This window comes from Antechinus flavipes, chromosome 1 (genome assembly GCF_016432865.1).
Source record: "Antechinus flavipes isolate AdamAnt ecotype Samford, QLD, Australia chromosome 1, AdamAnt_v2, whole genome shotgun sequence".
NCBI lineage: Eukaryota > Metazoa > Chordata > Mammalia > Dasyuromorphia > Dasyuridae > Antechinus > Antechinus flavipes.
In genome coordinates this window covers 116,897,866-116,920,451 of record NC_067398.1, presented here as the reverse complement: position 1 = coordinate 116,920,451, position 22,586 = coordinate 116,897,866, and the positions used below count along the sequence as shown (strand labels likewise).

The following is a 22,586-nucleotide window of genomic DNA, read 5'->3' as shown; positions in this document are numbered from 1 at the left end:
TAGAAGAAGGTAGCCTAGGAGGGGAGGATTCTAGCAGCTGAGGGGACAGAGAAAGGCTGCCAATAAGGGATATACAGGTACACAATGCATGTACAGATATGCACATGCACGTGTATACGCACATGCTTTATTTATTTGTTGTGTGTCAGAGCTGGAGTTTTGTAGTCTAAGCAGCGGAAGGGGCATGATGACAATAATCATCCATCTCTGGTACCTTAAGGTTTAGCAAACACTGTCCTCTCAATGTAGACAGGCAGCACAAATATTATTAGCACTAATTTAGAAGTCTAGAATGTTAGATCTGGGAGGGACCATAGAAATCATCCAGTCCAACCACCTCATTTTACAAATAAGGAAACTGAGGCACAGTATGGTTAAACAATCTTTAACTGCCTCTCCTACTATGATATGCCATTTATTGCACCAAAGATATCTCTGTAGCAAATAATGTTTGAGGGATGGAAAAGAAAGAATTATATAAACAATGCAGATGAGGGCATGGGAGCTTAGAGTATTAAAGACTTGCCCACGGTCACTTAGTGTTGAAAGATGGGATTAGAACTCAGGCTTAAGTCTAGAATTCTTTGTATTAGAACTCAATGTGTTCGTCCAGATAGGTGGCCTGATCTTCCCTCCTCTTTGCCCGAGTATCTCCCAATATTCCAACATGGGCCAGGGCATGGCCCTGTAGACTCCAGATTTAGACCTATGACAAGAACAGCTACCTAAGACTTTTAACATTTCTCTTCCTACCTAACCCTGTGAGCCAGACTGCTAATGCTCTGGATGGGAGCCTGGCAAAGTGGACCATCCTTGGGCTTCCTCGGTGGAGATAAAATCCTTGCTGCAGACAGCCTTACAGTTGCACACAGCATTGGATTTACAAAGGCAATAGGAAAACCATTTTCAGATTCACTGAATAATGAAATGTTAGAGCCGGAAGGGACTTAAGAAATCATTGAGACCCACCTCTGCATTTTACAAAGGAGGAAACTGAGGCCCCAAGAGGAATAGTAAGTGCCTTTGCTCAAGGTCATCTAGATATAGAGCTGAGACAAGAATTGGACTCCTGGTTTCTACATCAGCAAGCTTCATTACCCATTTATATGCACTGGGGCCAGCCTGTATCTCAGCTTCTTTCTCTACTACTCTTCACAAGCACTCATATCTCTCTCTCTCTCTCTCTCTCTCTCTCTCTCTCTCTCTCTCTCTCTCTCTCTCTCTCTCTCTCTCTCTCTCTCTTTCTCTCTCCCTTTCTGGTTCTTCTTTCCCATTCTCTTCCCCTCCCCCTCAGAGCTCTGTCTTTGGGGCAGACCCCCAGCTCCTCCTTGATGATTGCCTCTGAGCTTCACTCCTCTCATGGTCTCAGACCTTCACCTTGTTCCACCCTCCCTGAGGCTGTGAACAGTCCACCCCCCTTCCTGCACAGCACATCCTCAGGGTATTTATAGCTGGTGACTATGTCTCCCTGCAGCTGTCACTCCCAGAGCCTGGAAATTGGCTCCCCTGATACTTCCCCTATACTTGGTACTTCCTGTCTTGATGGTCTGGGTTCTAGAGGGACACCAGAGAATCTCATTACATGTAACCCTGAGAGTCTGGAGCACTGGGTGAGGGACATAAATGGGTGAATAGGATGGTCATAGAAGCAAAGGGAAGAAAAGTCACCAACTGGAGAATCATAAAATATCAAAAACTGGAAGGAATGTTAGAATAGAACATTATAACTGTAAGGATCCTTAGATTGGATGGGCCCTTATGGCCATTCAACCCAACACTGCCATTTCACAGATGAGTAAACTTTGTGACTTTTCTAGTATCATCTGTGAATTAGTGGTGGAGCTGGGGCTAGAACCCAGGTGTTCTGAATCCCAGCCTTTTCAGTTTACACCCTGATGGCTCTCAAAGAACATATACTGAATGCCTCTCGTGCCCAGCTCTGTGCCAGGAGGAACGGGCATCCTGGGTAATCAAGGCTGTGGCTGGATGAAAAAGAAAGGTCTTGCAGAAAAATCCCTTCCAGTCCTCACTCTCAGGAGCAGCTGGAAAGTAGGGGAACAGGGAGAAAGTCATGATATCTTCTCTTTCTTCCCCCTTAAACCCAGGCTCTTGGGTTACCCTACTTTCTAGCTTGGAATATGCTTTTCCCTCCCCAATGCCTGACCACATCCTCTCCTCACCATGAAATCTTCCATGACTTAGAATCAGTGGAACTCAGGTGTAAGTGCCAGGTCTACTGCTTGCTACCAGTGGTGATCTTGGGCAACTAATTTCCTTTCTCTGGGCCTCAGTTTTGACATCTGAAAAATGAAGGGGGTGGATTAGACAATTTCTAAGGTCCTCCCAGCTCTAAATCCTATGATGCTACTCTTCAGCCCACACTGGTTGTTCCCTTCTCTGAATTCCTACAGCACTCACTGTCTGTCCCCACTCATCTTGGCACTCGATCACAGACTGCTGCATGTTGTTTAACTTTTCATGTGTCAATCTTCCTTTCCCATCTAGAATTTTAGCTCCTGAGGGCAGGGGCTGCATCTTTACCTCCTTTCTCTCTTCTTATGGATCCCTGTTTCTATCTTCCAGAATATGGCAGTGGGCTGGGTAGGCAATAGGCAATTAAAATTGGATTAACTTTGGGCTGGGCTCCTCAGCTGAGATCTGGAGGGTGTTGGGGGAGGCAAAGTTACCAAGTAAAACTACATGTGGAGGGAAAGGAGATTATATCAGGGGTCTGGCATTGAGGCTGCAGCCTTCCTATTTCCTTCACTTCTTGGGGCTGATGGCTGCTATCTGGCTGGATGGAGGAGAACATTCTCCAAGTTCAGAGAACTTAAGGGACTTACTTTAAGGTTACACAGGCAGTAAGTGAGGAACAGAACTCACACCTCTGACTCCCAATTAAATGAGTGTTCTTTACACTACCTAAGGTTACCACTATCCATGTTTCCTGGGTACAAATCTGAAATCTGATACTAACTGTGATCACCAGCGAACTGTTTGATTTTTCTGGGCCTGTGTTATTCTTTGTAAGATGGATAATATTTGCCCTATTTTCTTTTTTTCCCTTAAAAATATTTTTTATTATTTATTTATTTAAGAAAAATTTGCCCTATTTTCAAGGCAAAATTGGACTTCTGGCTAGTCCTAGAACTCCATATGCCACTTCCAGTCTCCTTGGGAATCCTCACTCATGCCTAGAATGCCCTTCTTTTTCATTTTCACTATGCAGAATACTTTTCTCCCTTCAAGTATCAGCAGAGGTGCTAACTCCCCCATGAAGTATTCCCCATCTTCCTCTATTTCAATCTTCCCATACCAGTTAGTATTCTTACATCCTAAGTCAGTAAGAAGGGTGCTAAATTTAGAATCAGAGGCCATGGGTTTGACTCTTAGCTCTGCTACTTTAGCTGACTTCTCAAACTCTCAATTTCCTTATTAAGGGAGGTCAAATTAAATTCATTAAGCACCCATTATGTATCCCTTATGGTTCCAGGTGGTGCAGTGGATAGACTACCTGCCTTGGAGTCAAGAGAACCTGAGTTCAAATCTGTTCCCAGACACTTACTAGCTGTGTGACCCTGAGCAAGTCACTTAATCCTATCTGCCTCAGTTTTCTCATTTGTTAAATGAATTGGAAATGGCAAACCACTCTAGCATCTCTGCCAAGAAAACTCCAAATGGGATCATAAAGAGTGGGATATGATTAAAATGATCCAACAACATGTTCTTTGCGCAAATGGGATCATAAAGAATGGGACATGATTAAAATGATCCAACAACATGTTCTTTGCGCTGGAACACAAGGGCAAAAACTGAAATAATCCCTTGCCCTCAAGGAGCTTACATTTAATTGAGGAAGAATAATAAAGATGTACATGGAGCTGGACTAATTGGCTTCAGGAATTCCTTCTGGTTCTTTACTGCATGCTACTGTATTTTGGGTCTTTCCACTCCACCTATCTTCTTTATTTTAACTGTCAGTATAATGGTCTATAACCAGGCAGAGTGCTTTGCTTGTAGTAGGGTTTTAATAAACATTTGGTGAACTGAATTACTTTCCTCATTGGTTAAGAAAAATTCTTTGTAAATCTTAAAGCACTACTTAAATCTGAGTATTATGAGGGATTACTATGACTGAAATGTCACAAACCTACAAGGCTATAAGGAGATTTCCTGATTAGTTGAGAGTGAGCCAAGGCTTGGAAGAATAGACCAATAACTTAGACCAGAACCCCACATTTGATTTGGATGTGAGCTGAAGAGAATAAATGAGGTTCTCTTGGGAATTGTAAGAAGGGCAAGTGGGGATGGGGAGTATAGTGCTCGAGTCCCTGGAAAATCAGGGTAATGAGGCTAAGCCTGGGAGAATTTGAGTACACACCAGCTTGGGAAGTGTAGGGCCCTTTCATCTGAGATTGAGCTAGGTTTCTTGTATCACCACTTCTAACACCCTTCCCCTGGTGTATTCTATTTCCCTTACAGATAAAACTTTAAAAGTTACATTCCTGAGGACTGCAATGTGTAGATATGAAGTAGAAGGGAAAGAGAGAAGGAAGTGTGCTGAGAGTGTCAAAGAGATGCATGAGAAGAAAAGGAGACAGGTTTCAGGAGAGCTCAGAATCCAGGGAGCCAAGTAGGCACAGGGGTCAGGAAGTTCCTGTAGATCCTGGGGATTCAGGGATCAGAGACATTTAACAAGAAGTATAAAATTAAAGCTATCTAGGCTTCAAGTAAGGTCCAAAAGTAAGTCCAGAACCAAGGCCCATAGAAGCATCATGGTATAATGGGATTTAAATCCTGTTTCTTAAGTTTCCTTATCTTTGTAATGGAAATAATACCTGGTTGTGATGAAAGATATGTCAATGTTTTGAAACTTAGATTTATTGACATACTGAGCCATTCTTATTCTGATATCCTTTATAAATCATTTGTTGACCAAATATTTGTCTGAGATAGGTGGAGCATTTATTAGGCACTTATATGGTAAACACTAAGCTAAGCACTGAGCTACAAATACAAGCAATAAGACAGTTCCTACCCTCGAGGAGCTTACATTCTAAGGGAGGAACACAGTAAATAAAAGGAAGTTGAGAGGGAGAGACTATGCATGCAACTGTACAATATATAGATGGTTAGAAAGTGGTGTGGAAACATAGCCCTGCACTAAATAAATTTATAAAGTATTTATAAACTTTTTTCCCTTTTAAAAAATTTTTAAAGAAAAATATTTTTTTATTTAAAAAAATTTTGCCCTATTACTTATCTATATCAGAAAGCAGGCTGGAGTCTGGAAAACTCATCTCCATGAATTCAAATATAGCCTTAAAACTTACTAGCTGTGTAATCCTGGGCAAGTCACTTAACCTGTTTGCCTAAGTTTCCTCATCTGTCAAATGAACTAGAGAAGGAAATGGCCAACCATTCCAATGTCTTTGTCAGGAAAACCCCAAATGGCATCACAATCAGTCAGACCCAACGGAAATGACCAAACAACAACAAATTGGAGATAGTTGGCCCAGGGATAGAGTTCAAGGTTTCCCTAGCAGAGGAAGGTTGAGGGAAACAGGATTAGGAAAGGATGTGAGGATGATGACCTAAATGTAGGCATCATTGTGATGAGATTAATGATGATGATGATGGTGATAACAGCTAACATTTGTATAGTACCTACTATATGCTGAACACTGTGCTGAACATTTTTTAAAATACTACCTCGTTTGATGCTCACACAACCCTGGGAGGTAGATGTTATTATTACTCCCATTTTATAGTTCAGGAAACGAAATTGGGAGAGGTTAAGAGGTCTGTGGCTACATATCTGATCAGTATCTGAGGCTAGATTTGAATTTAGAGCTTCCTGATTCCAGACTCAGCATTCTATCTACTGCATCACCCAGTAGTTGTAAGTATACAAAGCCAAAGGCTCAGGGTGAAGAAAATGATAAATACAATTTGGTCTTTTGGGTTTGTTTGGTTTGTTTGCTTGTTTTATTCTCAAGGAGCTTACAAAAACCTTAGTGTCAGCCTTGGGTCCATACCCTAACATTAGGCAGAGGAATAAAGCAAGGAGACCAGGAAGGAAAAGAGCATACATAGTATAGTGGAGAGAAGGATGCATTGAATTATGCCATCAGAGACTGAAGTTCTTATACCCTGTTATACCTCCTATATGACCGTGGGCAGTTACAACTTCCCTTGGCCCCCCCTTTCTTCATGTGTAAAATGAGGGGGTTGGACTTTGAGGTCTCTTCCAGCTCTATGTCTCTTATTCTAGGATTTGGGGGAAAGCACTAACTTCTCTACTCTATATCTCATCAGCTCCCCTGTCCCCTACCCCCATCCCTTTAGCCCAGGGCCACCTGGTGGCTATAAAAATAACTGATTTCCTGTCAGTGCTCTACTGTTGTCACTTCCTGGGAGAGAAATCCAAAATAGACCCTGATCCCCCAGGGGCCTGACCATGCCCATGTTTTTGAGCATGTGTTACTTAAGGTGATACTGATTTTCTGAGGGAGGAGGGGGAGAGAAAGAGGGAAGGAGGGAGGGGGAGAGAAAGGGAGAAGGAGAGGGGAGGGAGAGAGAACAGAGAAAGAAGAGGGTGTGTGAGAGAGAGAAGAGAGGAGGAGAGGAGAAAGATAGAGAGGGAGGGAGAGAGAAAGGGAGAGGGAGAGAGTGTGTGAGAGAGAGAAGAGAGGAGAGGAGAGGAGAGGAAAGGAGAAGAGAGGAGAGAGAGAGAGACAGAGAGAAAGAGAGAGAGAGAGGAGAGAGAGAGAGAGAGAGAGAGAGAGAGAGAGAGAGAGAGAGAAGAGAGAGAGAGAGAGAAGGAGAGAGAAGAGAGAGAGAGGGGGGGGGAGAGAGAGAGAGAGGAGAGAGAGAAAGAAAGAGAGAGAGAGAGAAAGAGAGAGAGAGAGAAAGAGAGAGAGAAAGAGAGAGAGAGAGAAGGAGAGAGAGAGAGAGAGAGAAGGAGAGAGAGAGAGAGAGAGAGAGGAGAGGGGGGAGAGAGAGAGAGGGAGAAAGAGAAAGAGAGAGAGAGAGAAAAAGAGAGGGGGGGAGGGAGGGAGGGAAGGAGGGAGAAAGAGAGAAAGAGAGAGGGAGGGAGAAAGGAAGAGAGGGAGGGAGGGAGAGAGAGAGGGAGAGGGAGAGAGTATGTGAGAGAGAGGAGGAGAAGAGAACAGAGAGGAGGGAGGAGAGAGAGAGAGTGTGAGCCCATCACCCATGCATTACCCATCTTCCATGGGCACTGACCACTGCCATTTATTCCAGGGCATGTCCTACTGCCTGCTCTGGGGGTTACTCAGGCACTGTGCACACTCCATCCTCTCCCACAATGAGATGTGTGCCTCCTGTGTACCAGGCACCATTTGAGGAGTTGTGGGGGATAATACAAAATGAGAAGAAAAACATCTGCTCTCTGTTCCCCCCTGGTTATTAAGGGGTTCTTGCCTCATTAGGTACAGATTCCAGCCTTCGCCTTTGATGGGGGGGGGGGGAGTAGGGGATGCTCTCAGGTCAGGTAGGACCAGAAAGGAAAAGGGCATTCAAGAAGGAAAAGTGTGTGTGATTAATCTATACTTTAAAATTTCAGAATCTCATGGGTGACTGACTGGTAAACATACAATAGGGAAAGAATCTTGCATAGGGAAGGTCAATCAGTAAACATTTATCAAGTTCCTACCATGTGCCAGGGACTGTGCTAAGCGCAGGTAGCCTTGGTGTCTCATAGCCTTGAAGGCATGTGAGATATAGTTGACATACACTAATCTGTCTCTCTTTGGAAGGCACAGCCAGATTTCTAGTTTCCCCATCAAATGCATCTTTTATCCTTGTGCCAAGTATATTTCCCAAGCTGGAAATCTACTGGATTGTTTTAGGTTGGGATGTTCAAGCCTCAGAGGCACTGGGCCATGCTTTTCCCTGGGGCGGAGGGCAAAGTCTAATAGCCTGTTTGCAGAACAACCTTTCTTCTGTTCTGGAGCCTGGTACAGCTGAGCTGGGGGTTGGGGGCAGGGAGAGGGGAGACACCAAAGGACCTTTGAATGTAACAGCCCTCACTCCAGCTTCCAGGAGATCTTAGGGATTACCATTAATCCAGGAGTCTAAAGGAACTAAGGGTTTGCCATTCCTGGTAGATGACCTTAGACATTTCCCTAGAGCCTACCTTAGGTCTAAAGTAGTGATTTTGGGGTTTGAACTGAAATATGTAATAAAATTTCTCTAATCTGTCTTCTCTGCTCCATTTCCAGTATCCACCTAGACAAGAACCTCATCACTCCTTGTCTGGACTAGCATAACATCGTCCTAATTGGCCTTCTGGTCTCTAGTCTGTTCCGTCTCTACCTTGCACATGCTGTCAGATTTCTCCTCTTAATGCATAGATCTGATCACCTCCAACAGCTCCCAATTGTCTATCATGTCCAGACCTTGGACTGGTGTTCAAGCTCTTTAAAATTGTCACTGACCTAGAGAGTGGTGTAGAGGAAAGATCACTGGTTTGGATTATGTTCAAATTCTGCCTTTGATCCTCTGGGTTTTTTGTTGTCTTTGAAAATGTGGAAAATAATAGTAGTACAACCCATTTCGTAAGATGAGCCTTTTAAAAGAATGAGCTTTGTAAACCCTCCAGCACTATAGAAATGAAAGTTATTAAGAGTGTTCTTCATTCACCATTCCCATAGCTATAGTAAAGCCTAGTACAGGACTGGGTTCACATCATATTCTTTTTATCACATCCCAGATTCAAGGAGACCTGCTATCCTTTGCAATTAGCTCTTTTGGTCTACTTAGACGTCCAGGTCTTTTTTTATTTAGTCATTGCCTACTGTCTGGTTCCTAACAAAATCACTCTGCATTTGTCATTTGGGAATTGTATCTCTCCTACTTTTTAAATTTTTTCTAACAACTCTTCCCCACTTCAACATATAATTGAAGAAGATAGTTCAAATCTATTGCTATTATCCAGCTACTCTTACCCTTTTCAACATACAATTGAAAAGAATAGTTCAATTCCATTACTATTATCCAGAGTATTAGTGACTGCCTTGCATTTGTTATAATTAATCGATTATTCCCATTCTTGATTTCTACATAATCATTCAGTAGAGATGGGAACCTGTTCTAGAGCCCCTGAATGACCCCCTGAAGACTACTTGAGATGTCTTCCCAGACGTGGGGACTGTTGAACACTGGTACATCCTCTGGATGCTGTTCCTTGTTTTCAAGCAGAGGTTAAATGACTACTTGTTGAGGACATTATAGAAGGGTATGAACAGGGCAGGGCTTGGACCAAATGATGAAAGATCTCTTCTAGGGATCTGAGATGCTTTGATTCCATAGTGGACTTTCCTAGGCCTTCAATACCCCAATAACAGGCTTTTTCCTATGGTCTGCAGTTGTTTTCTGTAGCCTTGGACAGAAATTGGATTCTGCATCTATTAAATAGGAGTATATTAACTTCTGTAAAGAAAAGGCTTTATAAATATAAAAGATTAGATCAATATAAGTTAGTACTGGAAGAGTGTGTCTAGTGAATCTCAGAGGGAATGAAAAAAAGAGAGAATGCTCACCTTAGCTCTGGACTCCAGCTCCTAAGGCACAAAATGGAGCAGGGAGTTTCCCTATGGTCTGCCTGTTCTTCAACTCTCAGCCTTGGCCAGAGGCTTAATAGCCCAGAAGCAGAAATCAACAGCCAATTAATAACACTGAAGTCCAGGCCTTGCCTCATAAAGCAGAGTTATTAAGTGAGCACTGTTGTTAATGAACTGATTAGAAGGAAGAGGGGATCCAAATCTAACCCATAGTGAGATAAAAAAGGAAGAGAGAACAAGCCTGACTTCAGGCTCAGTCTCCAAGGACAATGTCACTGAATTTTAAGTCTGTTGGGGATCTTAGCATCTTGTCCAAGTCTTCATTTTATAGAAGGGGGAACTGAGGTTTGGTGAAGGAAACTCACTTGCTTATCATTACCCAGATAGTTAAGTGGCAGAGCTGAGACTTGAATCCAAGTCTCCTAATTCCCAATATTGAAAGCACATAAAAACACCTTTTTTTTTTTTTAATCAGTCTGTCTTATCTCACTCCTCACTCTATAGAGAATAAGTACCAACCACAACATGATGGGGAACAAAGATTAGATTTGAGGCCAGACGGTCCCACTGTGAATCCTAACTCTGTTACTTACAAGACCCATAACCAAGCAATTAGGCAAATCACTTAACTTCTTTGAAGTTCAGTTTCCTCACTTGTAAAATGGGGACAAATAATCCTTGCAGCCCCTATTCTCCTAAGGCTGTTATTAAGATGAAATTTGATAAGGAATGTAAAGGTTTTTAGTAGTCTGTATCATTAGGGAGCAGGAGATTTGGAATGACAGGACCCAGGTTTGTATCCTGGCTTTATTTATTTATTTTCTGTGTAGCCTTGGACTAATTACCTCCTTTCTCAGGGCCTTAGTTTCCTTATTTATAAAATGTTTTTGTGGAAAGTGCCAAATGTTTTGGAATTTAATAAATGCCCATTGAAATGTGAATGGGAAGAAGCACAAAACAAATGAATGCTACAAAATTAGAAGGCACATATATGACCCTAAAGAAGAGACATGAAAAAATTTTTTTTTCCAATCTAGTGATCTATAATGCTTATTAACCCCTTGCTCTTCTTCTCTTATCTTTTAAAAAAATTCTTTGGAATAAAGGATATCTTTCCAGGGGAAGGGAAGAAGGGACAGAGGGGAAATTTTAGGTTATATAGAAACAAAATATATTAACAAAACAAGAAAAATCTTTATTGAATGAATAATGGTGTTGGTCTAGAAGACTTCTAAGGTCTGTCCAAATCTCAACCCTGTGATTCCATTCTCCCTTTCTCAAACAAATGTATGTGATCACTATAATAGGTGAAGATCTTTCTACCATGCTGTCTTTCACAGTTGCATTTAATATAGCTACAGGTGGCTTCAAGGAAATGGATCAGTGAAGATGCAGGAAGACCAAGTAGGCTCTGAATCTTCTCAATAACTTGGCTTTTTCCCAGAGAACTTCTAAACTAGGTCCAGGCTCCAATGAAGAAAGTTTGGTGTGACCACTCTCACACTTTCTTCAGTTATTTTATTTCTTGATTCCCAAATGCTCCTCTTCTTCTTAAACACTGTCCCTATCTTTTGTGACTTCAATGGGGGGGCCCTTCTAATAGTTATATGAATAATGTTGTTATTGATGATGAAGATGATGATAAATAACTGAGATTTCTATAGAGCTTGAGGATTTCAATTGCTTTGCAGACATTACATCATTTGAGTCTCCTAAGAACCACGTGGTTGATACTGGCAGTATCATTAACCCTGTTTCACAGATGAGGAAGCAGTCTGAGAAGTTAGGGGAATTGCCCCTAGTAAAACACAGCTTGGAAGAATCAGAGGCAGTTTTGCATCTAATGATGTATAGATTACTTTTGTTGATTTTTTTCCCTCTTTTTCCCCCACCCCCCCCCTTTTTTTTTTTCATTGTAATAAGAAATGGGTCTCTGGAATGGGGAAAGGAGAGAGAGAAAAAAAAATCTAGAGGATTTAAAATTAAAAGATATTAATAAAAATCTATTTTAACATGATCAGAGATAGGATTTGAAACCAGCATTAGGGTGATTTTAAGCCCATGACTCTATCTACTACACCACACCCTGGTCTCTTAAATTATTAATCTCAATTTCTATAATCTTCAATCTTATGGTTACCTATAAAAGAAGGTAAGACATCTCAGACTCCAAACATCATTTCTGAAATCCTGAACTCTGAAATTTCTCTCTGATTACAAGCTCCCATTTTTCTATCTCTTTGTCCTTGCTCTTGAGTCTGCTGCTTTGCCCTCATTCTGATTTTAAATCCCTCATTTTTTTTCTAGTTCTTTCAGCCATCCCTGTTCTGACTTGATTTCCCTTCATTTATAGCCTTGAATGCCATTTCAACAAGATAAAGAGTAGCCCTCTATACTCAAATCACTGACCCTCACTCCTTAAGACCCAACATTAGATAACTTCTTTGCTCTAAATTCTTGAGTCACCCAGCACTATAAGCAGGAGTCACAAAATTGATGAGTCCCATTACAAATTTATACTAATCTGCATTGTTGTCATTACACTGAAATCCTTCCTTAATCTTTCCCTAAGCAGCTGTCTCAAACTTTTCTCTTTCTTTGAACAACTTCATCTCTACCCCTCCTCTCTTAGCAAATTTCTTGCCTTCTTTATTGTGAATCTCACAATTCCTTCACACCTCAAAATCTTCCTATGATTTTTTTTTGACCTGTCCTGTCTTCAGTCTCAGAGAATTTTGCCAAGCCTAACTCCTCCCTTTACACCCTTAATCAAAACCCCTTCTATCTCCTGTAGCGTCTCACTCCAACTGATATTTCCTCACTATTTTTGAATTTTCCTAAGTTTCTACTGGCTCTCTATCTCCTTCCCCCAATTCAGAGACATGAATAGGTTCCTACTCACCAAAAAAACCACATACCTATAAAACCTCTTGTAGACCCAGAAAGCCTCCTCTTTCTTTTCTTTCTTACTGCTGTAATTCTAGAAAGAGTAGAATACATTCACTGTCATGACTTCCTTGTCACTGACTAATTCATTCCTGTCTTTTTATGTTAATTTCTGATTCCCTCATTTTACTAAAACTCTACATCCTCCCCTCCCAAAGTCCCTAATGACAACTGCCAAATCCAGTGGACATTTTTCCATCTTTTCATTTTCTTTGATTTTTCTGGCCAAACTGTGAAACTGACCATTTCCTTTTTTGATGCTGTCTCCTCCCTTAGCTTTCATGGCATTCTCTTCCTGACACTCCTCCTACCTACCTGACTGATCTTTTTTTGTCCTCTTTGCTCATCTGTCTTTGATGACATAGTATAAAGAGCATCAGATTTGAAGTCAGTCCACCTGAGTTCAAATCCTGACTCTGCTATTTATCAGTAACGTATGTGATCTTTCCTGATCTATAAAATGAATGTTGGTTGACATGTTCTTTTAGGTTCTTTCTAGCTCTAAATCCTATGATCTTATGTTAGAAGTATAAATATGGATGTCCTGCAAGGCTATGTCCACAATCTTCTTTTTTTTTTTTTTATGTACACTTTCTCAATTGGCAATCTTACGTATTCATATGGCTTTGATGATCATTTCCATATAGGCAACTCTCATCTATTTAACAAATATTTACCAAGCACTTACTGTATACCAGGCAAAGATAAAACAGTCCCTGCTGTCATGTAGCTTATGCTGTATCTGATGGAACACATGCACAGATAAGTAAATATAAGTCATATACAAAGTAATTTTAATGGGGGATAAGGGATAGAACCGACCACCTGAAAAATGAGGAAGTGGCTAGTATTCAATGGTAGTACTGAATCTGGAAGGGAGCTGAGGATCCTGAAAAGTAGAGCTTGTGCAAAGGCATGGAGGGAGGAGAAGTAGGAAAAGATCATTCATTTTGGCTAAAACACAGAATATATGAGGGAAAATAATGAGAAATCATTCTAGATGGATAGGTTCAATTCAGATTGTGAAGATCATTAAATTTCAGTTTATATTTAAGCCCAAAGGTAATAGGAAGTCACTGAAGCTTCTTGAGGGGGCAGGGCATGATCAGACTTAAATCTTATTAATACCCTTTTAGAGATTATATGCCAAATCAATTTATCCAACCCCAATGTTCCCCCCAAGTGCCTGCTTTACGTTTCCTACTGTCTTCTGCACACCTTCACTTGTATGTTCCAACAATTCCTTACTTAACATGTCTAAGCCTGAATTTGTCTTTCAACAAAAACTTCTTCACTCTAACTTCCCAATTTGACCATATCACCAATTTCCTGTCACTCAGTCTTGAAATGTCTTTGGCCCTTCTGTGTTCTGCACTGTCCACATCTGATCAACCACCTTAGCTCTTTGATTGTGCTCCATGATCTTTTAAAATCATCCTCTCTTCCTCATTTGACCTGCTGCTACCCTATTATACCAGGCCCTCATTATCTCTGGTCTAGAAAAGTGATTTAGTTTTCTAACTAATGTCTGCTTTCCCACTTCTCCCCTCCTTCATCCAACCATGTTGTTTTTCATCTCAGAATCCTCAGTGCCTGGTACACAGTAGGAGGATCCAAGTCAAGTTTAACCTCTGATGAAACTGTACGTCAGATGGGAAGAAAGACCTTTCTGAGTAGTCCCTGGGATCTAGTACCAATTGCTCCTTTCCCTACATTTCTATTTGACCATATCTCACAGCTCTACCAGTTAGCATGTCAAAGACTTGGAGAAATCTGCCTTGAGAGGTGATCTTACCCTCTTTGTTGCCTAACTTTGTCCATCTACAATTCTTCTGGATTGAAAGAATCTCAAAGATTGATTACTGAGCTACGGAAGAGACTTTATCTGGGGTCCTGGCTCTTCACTAGGTATGATCATGAGCAGATCACACTATGTTGAACCTCCGTTATCAAATCTGTCAAATGGAAAGAACATCACCTTTATGGGAAAGTGCTTTAGAAAGTATAAGATGTGCAAAATACTGGGGTTATAGACAGAAGGTTGTCCCCAGAGTCAGGAAGGCCCAGATTCAAATTCTACTTTCGTCCAACTTTATCTACTTGAAGCAACATCCTAGGATTTACTGTCCAAAGTCTTTTCCAAATGCGTTTTTAGGAAGAGTTAATACAACTACTAAATCATAGGTGCAATCTGCACTGAAGAAGCAAATTCCCACCTCAGGAGTTTTCCTCCATTCCAAATGACCCCCTTCTTTATGATTAATGGCAAAAAAAATCAACATTGCTCTGGTCTCTCTCTTCCAAGAAGCAGGTGGGATGGACCATTCCTGAAGAGGGATGCTGGAAGCTCCAGATAGCTGCTCACTTCCTGATTTTGACTCCAGTCTTCTCTCTAGTATCTTTCTTGTCTTTGTCTCAGGTAGATCTTGGACCTTGAGGCACCAGATTCATTGAGCTCACCCTAGGTATACTCTTCATTACCATTCATCTAGACTTAAAAGGCTTCTAAGAGGCCCCTTCATCTTCACACTCTCCTACATATTATTGACAAACTGGAATTCCTTATGTCTGGCTCTGATCATATCACAGTTCTGCTCAATCCCCCTGATTGCATCCCATTGCTCACAAATGATTAAGGCCTTGCTTCATATAGCTCCAATCTATTTTTCTGGACATATTTTACACCATTCACCATCATAAATGCTAGGCTTTGGCCCTTTCTCTGTGCATCTCTGACCCTGGGAAGATTTTCTGTTCCTGGAATGCTCCTCTTGGCCTGTCTCTTCCTGCTAAATTTCTTCTCATCTTTCAAAACCTGGTTAAAATACCACCTTATCTCTGAAGCCTTCCTAGATCTATTGAGTCAGTAAGAATCTTGCTTCATTCAGGAAGTCTTCAAATAACACTTCCTTGTCCTTCTCTTACTCACTTATTATGTATCTTACTAGCTGTGTGATAGGCAAATTTACCTACTTTGTACCTCATCTACACTTGTGCTTTAATCCTGTAACAATAGATATGAATTTAATGAGACTGTGTTTCATAGCTATAGTTATCTGTGTATACATTATAAACCTTTTGTAGACTAAGCTGCAGGGCATGGAGACTGCATCTTATCTAAGCTCTATATCTATGCACTAGGACACAATAGGGGCTTAATAACTATTTATGTATATTAAAAAAATATGTTATTACATTCAATGGGTCCCCACCTCTAAGCCATATTTTTTTTTCCAAGTTCCTCCTTCTAACTCTATAGTATTTAACACGGATGATGAAGTCTTTTTCTTGGACACTCCCTCAGTTTCTGAGTCACTGTTTCTCTTAATTCTCTTACTCTAATTTGTCTGCTCCTTCTTAGCCTTCTTGGCTTGACCATCATCCAAATAATACAACAAATACTCTAACCAAGAGGTCCTAAACCAAAGACCTCTTCTTTTCTTTCTTTATACTCTTTCTTGGTGGTTTCCTCAGTTAAATTATATCTATGTAACAACAATAATAGCATTTATATCATACTTTAGGGTTTTCAAAGTGCTTTTCATATGTTATTTCATTATATTATCACAAAAGCTTTGAGAAGTAAATGCTTTTCTTATTCCATTTTTATAGATGAGGAAACAGGTTAAAAGAAGTGAGATCTTCTAGATTCTAAGTTCAGTATTCTTTCTATATATCCAGTTTTAGTTTTTTCTTGAAACTTTAGTTCTGTGGTCAACAACATCTTGTTAGGACATCTCTAACTATATCCAAAATGAAACATGTATTTCCTCCTATATCCATCCCTTCTCCAAACACATTCATTTCTGTTGAGGGGAGCACCAGTCATGCAGATTTGCAACTTTAGAGTCATCCTTAACTCTTCTCTCTCCTTTAACACCCCTTCACCCTGATCTAATCAATCGCCAAGTCTTGGGTTCTGCCTCTCTTACATCCATTCTCTTCTCTCCACTCACACAATCACTACCTAGCTAGTCCTGCATCATCCCTTGCCTGGATAATTGCCATCAACTTTCTAATTGGATTCCCCACTTCCAGATTCTCCCTTCTCTAATCTATATTTTCTGCATCCTATACTATCTGCACCTGACAGAAGAATCTTCCTAATACAAACACCTGACCATTCTATTCCTTATTCAGGGAGCTTCAATGGCTTTTGACTGCCTTTTAGAATAAAATACCAAATCCTCAGATTGGTCCTTTAGAATCTGGCTCCAGGCCATTATTTTAGGTTTATTGTAAATGATCTGACTTCATACACTCTATATTCTAGACACAGTAGTCCACTTGCTCTTTCCTGAGTTCTTCCTGGCTTCCCTCAAGGTTTAGGTCAGGTGCTACTTTCTATGGAAAACCTTTCCTGATGTCTCTGGCAGTTGGATTCTCTCTCTTCTCCAATGATCGGTAGACCTTATGTTTATTCATTATGTCCTTCAGTAGAAAATTAGCTCTTTAGAGGCAGGAATTGTTTTTTGTTATTGTTTCCTCAGAATCTAGCACAGTACCACATACGTAGGTCATTCATTAAGAGGACACTGTACTCTAGGGATACAGAAAGACTCATCATTCTGACTGTTTGTTCTCATCTCACATAGAATATCAGAACTGGAAGGTTTCTTAGAAGTCTTCAGCCCACTCCATCTTACAGATGAAGAAATTAATAATCACAGAAATGACTTTCCCAGGGCCAGTAGCCAAAATCTTGGTCTCCTCACTGCTGACTTATGGCTCTTTCTACTGTCTCTAACTATATTTCAATAGGTGTATCCAATGGAATAAATAGTATCTGAAAAAAGTTAACAAAAGTTGGATATTCACATGTATCACAGACTAGCTGGGAGGTTGGAGAAATCCATGATAACATTTGGCTCTTTAGGATTAAAAAAAAAATCTAGAGATAATTATATTTTAAAAATAACTGCTAAGTTATTTAAATAATAACTGAAAAGTGACTGGGCACACATTCACATCCATTTTCTCAACACAGCTTTCTCACACATATATCAAATACGCTTTCTTCCCAATGTCCTTCATTAAGCCACCCAAGCAAACTGATTGTGTAAATGACCCCAGAGCTGGGAGGCAGAACACCTGGGTTCTGAGCTCCTACTAATTAGACACAATTCTCCTTCACTCAGATTGGTGTGAATCTATGCGAGCGTATATGTGAAAACACTTTGTAAACATTAAAATGCCTTATAAATGGAAACTATTTAAAAATTATTGTAGTCAAAGAGTTAGATTGGATGATCTCTAAGGATTTGTCCAATTATAGAATTTTGAGAGTGTATTTACCAAGAATCTACAATTTTCAGAACTCTATGTCAAAATTTTTGAGGGGAATTAAAATATCTAGTCCATGGCCTCAAGAAGCTTATATATTTGGATGGAGAGTTAAGATATGAATATAGAAAAAATTACTAACACAATGAACATATGAATCAAATGAGTGTGACTGACAATAGCTTACTTACATGGACTAATCAGGGAAGCTTCATAGAAAAGGTAGAATTTGAGTTGGTTCTTGAAATAAGGAAATAATTTAGAGAGGAAGAAGTAAGGCATTTAACCAGAAGAGAAATCAGGTAAGGGCACAGTATAGTCAGGAGACAGAGAGGAGGTTTGGGTTGACTATGAGGTCAAATTGCTGTGAGGCAAGATAATGTGGTGCCAGATTATAGAAAGCTTTGAATGCCAGGCTAAAGAGTTTATATCTTCTGCTATAGGTCATGGGGAGTCATTGAAATATTCTGAACCAGGACTGTCTTGTTTCTTATCTCCTATGAAAGAGTCATTCAGGGCTCTTTCCCTCTCAGCCCCTCTTTTGATGAATTTAGTCTCTCCAGGCCCAGAGATACCAGTCATTAGAAGATTGGAGCTGTCATGAGTTTAGTGGGAGTAACAAACACAAAACTCAGGGACCATATTCACTGATACATAAAGACACACTTAGAAAACTCAAGGATTTTCAGAGTAGAATAACCAGTGGAGGAAATGCTAACATTGGAGATTTGTGGACCTTCTTCACATAGGTCCATCCTTCACTCTCCTCCTATTTCCTAGATTATTTGTGTTGTGGCCACTGATTTATAAAACTGAGAGGTGCAAGTCCAAAGGAGTTTAGTTGCCTGAGGTCACAAAGTAAATAGAGATTTGGTATCACACCTGAAGTTGAAATGATGACAATCCTTGGATCAGGAGAAGATGCTATATGTCAAAAAAAAAAAAAAAAAAAGTCCCTCTGAGAAAAGATTTGAGTGGGTTCTCTTTATAACTTTCATACCCCATTACCACTTCCTGAGGCTTCTGGGAAAGAGGTTCAGTTTCCCCTTCAAGACATAACACCCTTAGAAAAATACAACAGTGCACTAAGAAATTCCTGCCAGAAATTATAGCTTTGGAAGGTGCTTTTGGGAAACTGATTCACAAAGTTTTTTGTCTAAGATCATGAGGAATAATGGACAATAGAAGTCAGAAGACTTAATTTCTAGTCCCAACAAATATAGTTTGGATGTCTACCATGTAGAAGGTATATTTGGCCTCATTTTTTAATCTGTAAAGACAGTGATATCTCACTAGGTTATGAAAATCAAATGGGGGAATAGATGTGGAAGTGTAGATAGCAATACAAAGTGAGGAGTCATCAAAAATATGGGAAATAGCTTGGTGCAGTGATGAAAGGAAGGTTGAATCTGGAATTGGTCTTATCTTTGATGCTAATTATTTGGGTGACCTTGGACAAATGACTTCTTTCTGAGCTTCATTTGTAAAGTGAGAAGATTGGTCTACATGAACTCTAAGGCCCTTTACAGCCCTTAATCTCTGTTCCTACTGCCATTCTAGAAACATTATTCTCTCAGGAGTCTCTGATCTCAGGGATAACTATACTTATTCTTATCCCCATAACAGGATGAGGTTTAACTATGAGGTCACCAGCCTAATAAAGCAGAAAAACCCATTCCCTCCAGGCCAACACCCTGTTTCCCTTTTAGTTTACATAGCATATACAATTAGTTGAAGTTGGCAGTTGGGAAAGATTCACTAGATTTCTATTTAAATAAAAAACTTTGAGGGACCCAGGCTTCTCAGAATCCATCTTATCCAGTCATGAATTCTTTCTTCCTGTCAATCATGAAGGAAAAAAGGATGGAAGATGAAAAGAGGCCATCTGAGCCCAAGATTGAAAGGAACATACATGGAACCCACTGAGGTTTAAGAAGAATCTAAGCCTTACTTCTTCAAAACACCCTTCCTCCCCCCAAAAAAATCCACACAAAAAAACCCTCCCCACACAATGGGAAAAGAATCAGGTACTCAAAACCGAAATAGCTGAGAACATTCAGATAACTTTTCTCTTTTATCTCGGCAAGGCAAAGGAAAGAATCACTACACCATTTACATCTTATTGGACGAGCCTTTCTAGGAAAGTAAACACGGTGAAAAAGCAGAGGTCTTTGGGATTGGATGGTTGGATTGGGGAGTGGGCAGGGGGCATCCCAGGAAAGGTTCTCTTAAAATTTCACGAACAAAGCTTCATGCTACACTCACAGAGCTAACAGGCTAGATGCTCCATTGTTCTTGCAGATCAAAGGAGGGCATGGATTTCCGGGAGTCAATCTGTCCTTCCCAAAGGGCAAGACCCATGGAACAGAATAATCCAAAAAGGACAGCTCCACCAGCAGTCCAGGTCTGTCCCAAGGAACGGAAACCTTGAGGGAAGGGGGTAGGTAGAACTCGGGGCAGTTCCTTTCCCAAGAACAATACCTTATTAAAGTACTTCATCTCATTTGTTACTCGAGACAGAGTAGGTCCGAAGTTAAAGCATAAGGTCCCATGATTAAATCCCAAATACCGGTGAGGAAACTGAGATAAAGCCCAGGGTCATACAGCTAGCATATGAAAGGACTTGGATTGGAAGCCGGGTCTTCTGGCTCTCAGAAAGATGCTCTTTTCACTACACAACCCGCACTCCAAAATCTCTTTTTGCAGGGTGGATCTCGCTGGGAGATCGGGGCTTTTGGTGAACCTTTCTTCTCCTTTCTGCGCCCCAACCCCCAAGCCCGGGTCAGCACAGCAGGAGCTCAAAGAAGACAAGGGGGGAGGCCAGAAGGGGGGTATCGAGAGGAAGCTCCTCCCTCTTCCCCCTCCTTTCTGCAGGATCTGAAGCGCCCCCGAAGGAGGAGGGATTCCCCCCTCCCCCCGGCTCCGGGATCATCTCTCCTTCCAACCCTCCCCAGCACAGAGCGTGCCCCCTCCCGAGGAGAAGAAAGAGGGAGCGGGCAGGAACCTTGGTCGAGCAAAGATAAGGGGAGCCAGAGGGGAGGAGGGGGCGGCGGCTGTTGGGTTGAGCTGAGACACAAAGAGATGTCCTTCAACCGAGTCCAGGCTGCCTGGTGATGCAAGGAAGAGGAAGGGGAGAGGGGCAGGGAGTAAGAGGAGAGGGTGATAAAAGCTGGGGCAAGGTAACAACCCCTTCCAGTTCCCCATCACCCCTTCTAGTTCACCTGCGGGTTGCTCACCCTGGAGCTCTGGTAAGGGGGGCTCCTCCCCACTCCCCGCCCAGAGTGCTCAATGGGCAGGTGCTTCCCCCGGGGAGGGGGCGCGGTGGCTTCTCTTCCTTTCCTCTGCTATCTCGAGGGAGGGAGAGACACAATGGCCTTGGGGAGGGGGGACTCCAGGTAGCATGGGTTGTAGGCACGGGTGCATCTTACCTGGGCAGAAGCTGCAGAAAGCGGCGCCGAACGGTGGAATGGTCCTGGGCGCCAAGCCTTCAGCCCCGGCCCGTTTGCCAGCCCGCCGACCGGCTGAGGTCCGGGGTCCGGCGTCCGGGTCCGGGGCTGGGAGGCAGAATCTCAAGGCGCCTCGGCCATTTGAGCGGGTTCCTGACCGGGGAGAGGGTGTGCTGGGGCTGGCCCTGTGCCCTGGCTCCCGGAGAGCTGGAGGGTCCGGGCGCAGATCTTGGGATGCTGGGGGCAGCGGCAGCTCCTTAAATGCGAGCCACAGGGAGGAGGAGGAGTAGGAGAACGAGGAGGTCAGGGGCTGGGTGCCCCTTTGGCTTCCCCTCGGCAGAGCGGGGCTCCCCAGCAGGGTGGCCCCGGTGCCCGAGCTGCCCAGGTTGGCCCCAACCGCTCAGTTCCATCCCAGCATCTCCCGGCCCCGGGAGGGGCTACCTCGGCCCCAGCCCGGCCCCGGCCCGCCCCGCCCCACCGCACACCTGCCCAGCGCTCTGGGGAAGCTCGGGTCCAGGTGTGAGCCTGGCAGCCCTTTTTTTTCACCGCCCGAGGGCACAGATTCTCCCCTCTCTAGGTTCGTCTGGGCGCCCTCCGCGCCTGGCCTCTCTGCCGCCGCCTCCCACCCTCCCAGCCTGCCCGCCCGCCTGCCCGCCCGCCTGCCTGCCTGCCGCCTGTCTCCACCTCTCGGGTGCGCCAGCAGCCTGCTGGGTCCTAGAGACCGTTCTTGTCCTCCCTTCCCCCTCCTCCCCCAACACAAACACACCTTTTACCCCACACAGTTTTCTAGGTCAAAGCCCACGGGGCTAGTAGTAATGATGTTAGAATAGTCATGAACCTTAGAACCCTAGAAAGGTCACATGGGATTTGTGTGTCCAAACTATCTGTTAAGAAACCTTGACAAGGGAGTCGTCAAGCTGTTGAGGAGGATGGTTAAAGCTCCTCTCTCAGGACCCTCACCCAAAACATTTCCCCTTGGCAGCTGTTGATGGTGATGAGATAAGGGATAAAAGGCAACCCCCATATCTTTAGGGGGTCTCAGAAGCCAGGGTATCGCTGGAAAGACTTGCAGCCAGAGAAAAATGCGGCTGAATTGGGTTAATTGGAACTGGGCTGAAGTGAAGACAGCCAGCTGCCCCCAAAGCCCAGATTCTAGGCCCCACGAGAATGTGTACAGGGAGAAGACAGCCCTGAGCTAAGACTGCTTCTGGACCAATTCAGTGGGAGTGGGGGTGGGAGTAGTAGTGAGGACACAACCCCTACCTGCACACAAGGTAGAGCTTTTGTTGGGGGTCTAATGAATTCGGACCTCTTTGGGTATCCCTTT

The 22,586-nt window shown here is 42.5% G+C and overlaps 1 protein-coding gene across 2 annotated transcripts in view; it reads right to left on the bottom strand.

Annotated features, from left to right (window-relative positions):
• Positions 1-22,586, bottom strand: part of SBK1 (SH3 domain binding kinase 1) — a 117,464-nt gene that overhangs the window by 35,113 nt on the left and 59,765 nt on the right. Inside the window, exons 1-2 of one of the 2 annotated variants that reach the window (XM_051988396.1) lie at positions 21,745-21,901; positions 21,242-21,515 (exon numbers count right to left, since the gene is read on the bottom strand). The exons of the other annotated variant lie outside the window; for it this stretch is intronic. The gene's annotated coding sequence lies outside the window, so the exon portion shown is untranslated. Of the gene's footprint in view, positions 1-21,241; positions 21,516-21,744; positions 21,902-22,586 lie in introns of those variants that run through there. 2 annotated transcript variants of the gene reach the window in all.